General features: G+C 42.1%; 1 pseudogene; it reads left to right on the top strand.

The window, feature by feature from the left end:
• Positions 1 to 868: 868 nt before the first annotated feature.
• LOC132229722 (cytoskeleton-associated protein 2-like) lies at positions 869 to 2713 on the top strand (annotated as a pseudogene).
• The last annotated feature ends 2812 nt before the right edge of the window (positions 2714 to 5525 follow it).

Genomic DNA, 5525 nt, shown 5'->3' on the forward strand with positions numbered 1-5525 from the left:
TGCACCTGGACCCGGGGCTGATGTTGAGTTCCAGCTGCCCCAGGCAGGAAGGGGAAAGGTCAGACCTGTGCAGAGAGGCAGGGCTTGGAGCAAACTCCACTTTACTGTCACACAGCAGCCCTAGGGCAGCCCCCTGGTGTCCTGCAGCTCACTACCCGGGAACTGCACCCCTGCACCAGATAGCCCTGACCCTCGGGGCACTGAGTCTCCTAGGAGGCTGACCACAGAGATCAGCCTGCTCTGTCCTGTCATCAAGATCTCATTCTCAGCCACATTTTTATCCCATGGGCATGATGACAGGGCAATTTTCCCTCCTTTCCTGACTTACCTGAAGTTGAGTGCATCAGAGCAATGCTGCAGGTGGGGGCCTAGAGCTGCCCTCAGGCAGGGCGAAAGGTGGAGAAGGGGCTGGAGCAGGGGCCCACTTCTGCGTCTCCCTCCAGAGAACCCCTGGCTTCTATCTCATTCTCATTTCTCATGCTATCTCCCAATGAGGTAAACTGTGATGAGAAGAAGCACACAATAAACACGAGGCCAGTGGCTCCCTCAGCTGCTCTCACCGGGAAGCTGTCTCTCAGACCTCAGGGGAGGAAGGGGAGGCAAAAAAAGGTGACCTTCCTGTGCTGCTTTCCAAAAGAAAGCATGCATCTTAGTCCATGTGGTTTCACCTTTAAAAATGGGAGAAAAATTATCAAAAAATAGAGCTGGGATGAATGAGGAAATGAGTTCTGTTTGTTGAGAATAAATTTGCACTCAAGGACATAACTGCTCATTTCCATAAAAGTTCTCATTCAGTATGAATTTTACCTGGTATTTTTAAAAGACAAAGTGCTTCGCCCTGCAATGGGCTCCCAGTGGTTCCAGGTGACCTGCAGCTTCCCCCGAGTCAGAGGACCCAGTTCACCTTCAGAGTAGTAGAAACGAGGGAATGATGACATCTGAGGGTCTGGTCCAAGAAGAGACAAAAGTTCTGAAACTTAAGACAAAAATGGCTGATAAAGAAAATGTCCATAGACCTACAAGGAGCAAAAATAGTGTAACAATGGGAAAAAAATGTATTCATTTAAAACCTTCTAATGAATTAACCAATTCAACTATAGCCACTGATACATATAACTTGGAGAATAATAATCAAACTCTGCAGTTGTTACCAATTACAAATGATCGCCAAGGTCAATGTATGACATTAAGCCAAGCGTTTCACATTGAAAACAATAATAAAAAGAAACAAGTGACTACAGAAAAACCAAAGCAAGATGCTAACGTGCTCAAGAAACCTGTGCTTGGATCTTATCGTGGCCAAATTGTTCAATCTAAGGTTAATTCATTTAGAAAACCTGTACAAGTAAAGATGAGCATTCTGCAATAACAAAGAAACTTTCAACTCCTATCTCTAAGGCCACAAAACGTCAGCCTATAAACACCAGCAGTGTAACAGCAAAAAGTCACAGAGCCTCAAATAAAATGACTACGACTAAATTTGTGAGGGCTACATCTCAGAATGAACAACTTTTATGTCCTCCTATTAGAAGTCACCACAGTAATACTCATAATACCCAGGACTCCCTGAAACAAGGCATTGCCAATGTTACAGTTTGGAAAGGGTCTCATGAGAAAGAATTACTATAATTAAATACAGTTTTATCTAGTGTCAAAACCATTTCTTCTCAGGAAGTTAAAAAAAAATAAGATAGTATCAAGAAGCATCATATCTGAAATGATAGCCAGGCCTGCTTCTACTTCTAATATCAAACAGATAGAAAAGTCAAAAACCATTGACCAGAGCAGGCATATTATAGCAAAAGCAACTATCAACAACAGAAGAGCTCAGCCCAAAGAAACTGTAGAAGAAGAAAAAGCTCACCTGAGTGAGTGGAGAGCTAGCAAAGGAAAAATGTTGAAAAGGCCTCCTAACTCAGTAATAACCCAGCCTGAACCTGAAGGACAGAATGAAAAACCAGTTGCATCATTTTGGACTACCATGGCGAAGATGAATAAAGATTATTTACTAAAAAAGTAAACAAGACATTTTCTGAATGCCTAAACCTGATTAATGAGGGATGCCCCAAAGAAGAAGAATTAAACACACTGAATGACCTGATTAAAAATATTCCAGATGCCAAAAAACTTGTTAAGTATCGAATATGCCTTGCACATGTCAAACCACTCACAAGTTCTATTGAAAATATTATCTCAATCTTTGAGAAGGCCATTCTGGCAGGAGCTCAGCCTATTGAAGAAATGCGACATCCAATTGCAGATATTCTAACAATGAAGAGTCAAGAAAAAGTTAAATTTGGAGAAAATCTTGAGGAGGCTTGTGCAACTAAGGAAAAAATCCAAGAAGTCAACATTGAAGATACTAGTGTTAATCAAGAGTCAGGAAAACCTGAAATGGAAAATGAACATCATAGAAATGTGGTGTTTCAAGATTGTAAAAAAGAGCAAGTACACAAAACAAAAGATCCAACCAATGATGTTAAAACCCCCAACACAGAAACTAGGGAGGGTTGCTTAATTAAATATAATGTGTCTACTACACCATACTTGTGAAGTGTAAAAAAGAAAATGCAGTTTGATGAAATAAATTCTACCTTTAAAGAGCTCAAGTTTCTAACACCAGTTAGACGTTCTCAGCGACTTCAAGACAAGACTTCTAAATTTCCCGATATGTTAAAAGACCATTATCCTTGTGTGTCTTCATTGGAACAGTTAACAGAGTGCGCCCTAATGCAGCACTGTGCCGGATGTATTTGGAGACTGGAACAACAGAAGAGAAATAAAGCTATAAGGATTTTATTATTCCTGGGGTATTTGTTTGTTGTGGCTTCATATGTCTTAGTTCAGGAGTTGGCTAAGTTACCTAAGTATTCATGGCAGTAAACTCTTTTATAATATTGCTTGTCAGAAAACTAGATCCTATATTGTCTATCTCAACAGATTAAGATTTTCTCTAAGATAGCTAAATTTTGTCAACTAGTTTACTATGTTCTTTTAGTATAATTAATGTCATTCTATTTTCAGTGGTTTTCTAAAATAACTAATACTTAAACTTGTTTTGTAATATAAAAACTTAACTGTTAAATAATATCCCCTGAAACATGATAGTTATATACAGTAAACAGTTCTCTTCTTCCCACACACATAAATACCATAATAAAATTGTTTATGTCTTTGAACTGATATTTAAATAGCATTTATCCTCTACCAGGTCCATGTTTTCAAATCAGTAATTGGCCATTGTAAGAGCTTAGATCATTTTAAAACTGTAATATGAATGTGGTTGAAAATCACGGCTTGGGCTCATTTATGTTCATATATTCCATTTGTATAACAGTACCTTCCATTGTCTTCGCATGTTCTAGAGAGCAGGTTTTTTATTCTTTTTTAAACTGCCTAATATGTAAACAATAAATTAACATATCTACATAAAAAAATAAAAAACAAAGTGCTTGAATATTGATTTTCCTGTTCAGATATGAAGCAAAGAAGGAAGTTGTCTCTGCTTTTGGCAGATGAGGCAATGGGGGCTGCAGAAAAGCCACAGGCCTCCTTATGGGTGAATCTTGAGTCCACCCTGACTTGATTCTCAAGGGCTGTGGTCAAATGAGCAAGTCTGAGCATAGCAGAATCCCAATTACACAGTAAGTTCTTAATGAATGCCAGCCGATCAGGTCCCTCCACACTTATAATCTCTCCTGGTTTCCTGTACTTTTCCTTTATAGCATTCATTACAGCCTCCAATTATGTGCTTGCTTGTTAATTGTTTAATGTCAGTCCTTCCACCCCCACTTCATAAAGTCAGAGCCCACGTCTGTTTTACTCAACACCTCGCTTGCCAAGCAAAGTGCCTGGCACAATTGACAGCCTTGACAAATAAGTGCTAAATCAATGAATGAAAAACTGGCCTTCCCATAGCAATTCTGCACAATTGTGACTCGTGACCCTGGAATGTTTCTGCCTCAGTTGCTAGCCAATTAAATGGGGATAACAATGTGTCCTTTCTCAAAGATCAGTTGCCTCTTTTAAGTTGGGGGATGCTGTTGCTTGGGAAATGTTGATGTTTCCATACAAGTTCTAGGCTGCTGTGTACTTGGGAGCCACAGCCAATTTTTCTTTCCTCACCCATAAATTAATTGGAAGGAGGATGTTATTGACAAGACCCAATAAAATGAAAGGAAAATGAGATGAAGTATCTCAGGGGACTGCTGGAGTGAAAGCCCTTTGAGGGTCATCATTTGGTGATCGATCATTTGTCTGAAACCTTGAACTCTTTCCTTGCCACACACTGAGCCACGCACTTGGGCCCCACTCACGGGCTGTTCTGAATGCAGACCTGGCACACAATGGTCACAAGGACATGGTGTGTGTGCTACGGGAGGCAGGCCAGGAGCTCAGGGAGAGGCCTTCTGATCTCCAGTGAGTCTTGAAAGACAAGTGCAAATTAGCCAGTGAAAGAAGGTGTTCCAGGTACAGAGCACAGGGTGTGAAAGCCACTGAGGCGTGAGAACTTCCTGCGAGTGTGGAATCCATCTCTGCATGTTTTCTTAGGGTGTGTACGATTGAAAGGCCACTGTTTATTCCAAATCACAGCCTCCGTGCTTGGAGGTGTTTGTTCCAGGTGACAATGGGCTTTCTCACCTTAGAGTGTCTACTAGGCAGTCACCTAGGATGCTTCTGAGAAACCGCACTCCTGACCAGCTGACCCCAGTGTGGGAGGAGAAGGCATCCATTCCCAACTGTTTCCTATAACAGGGATCCCAAGAGAGCGCTGTGTCTCTATATTTGTTTCATTTCAAGGTCTTTCCAGTTGTGTGTTTTTTTGTGTGTTTTTTTTTGAAAAGGAAAGACCTCTTGCAAAGCCTTGCCAACAGAGGTGGAAACTGGAGTGGGGTGTCCAGGGAGAGTTGGGTGGACAGAACCTTGGGGATTCCCAGAATCTCAGAATCGAAGGAAGCTGAACACCGACCTCTGTGGAAAAGCCCCATAGGCTGCACACTTGCCCCCAGCTGGCTTGTGGAAGAAAGCGGCCGCAGCCAGTCTGGGCTGGTTACTTCAGGGTGGACCACTGGGCAGCAGGCCTGGGAGAGGCATGCCCTCCATTCAGCCTGTTTCCCCAGCTCAACAGGCTGCCTTGTTTTCCCTCAAGGCTGGTTGGCTATGTTGACACTAGTTTGTCTCGTAAAGTGATGGAAGGGCTGGCTTTTATTCCCAGGTGAATAAAAATAATAAGGCCTGGTTTCCATGAGATCATTTGCTCCCCCCTGGGAGATAAAGCCTCCTTTCTCTCTCAGCCTCACTCAGGCTTGCTGTCTTTTAATCTTCGTCACAATAAACTGATGTGTGGCCCGTTTGTTATTAAGGCTCCTGAGAATTCCCAGTTCCCGTGTCCAGCCCTCACCAGCAGCTCAGGTCTCTGTCCCAGCGAACAGATGTTCTCAATCAGCTAAGGAAAGCAGTTAGTTCAATGACTGAAAACATTTAGGCCAACCTAACTTGGAAAAGTGGGCACTTACACTTCCTAC

This window comes from Myotis daubentonii, chromosome 3 (genome assembly GCF_963259705.1).
Source record: "Myotis daubentonii chromosome 3, mMyoDau2.1, whole genome shotgun sequence".
Taxonomy (NCBI): Eukaryota; Metazoa; Chordata; class Mammalia; order Chiroptera; family Vespertilionidae; genus Myotis; species Myotis daubentonii.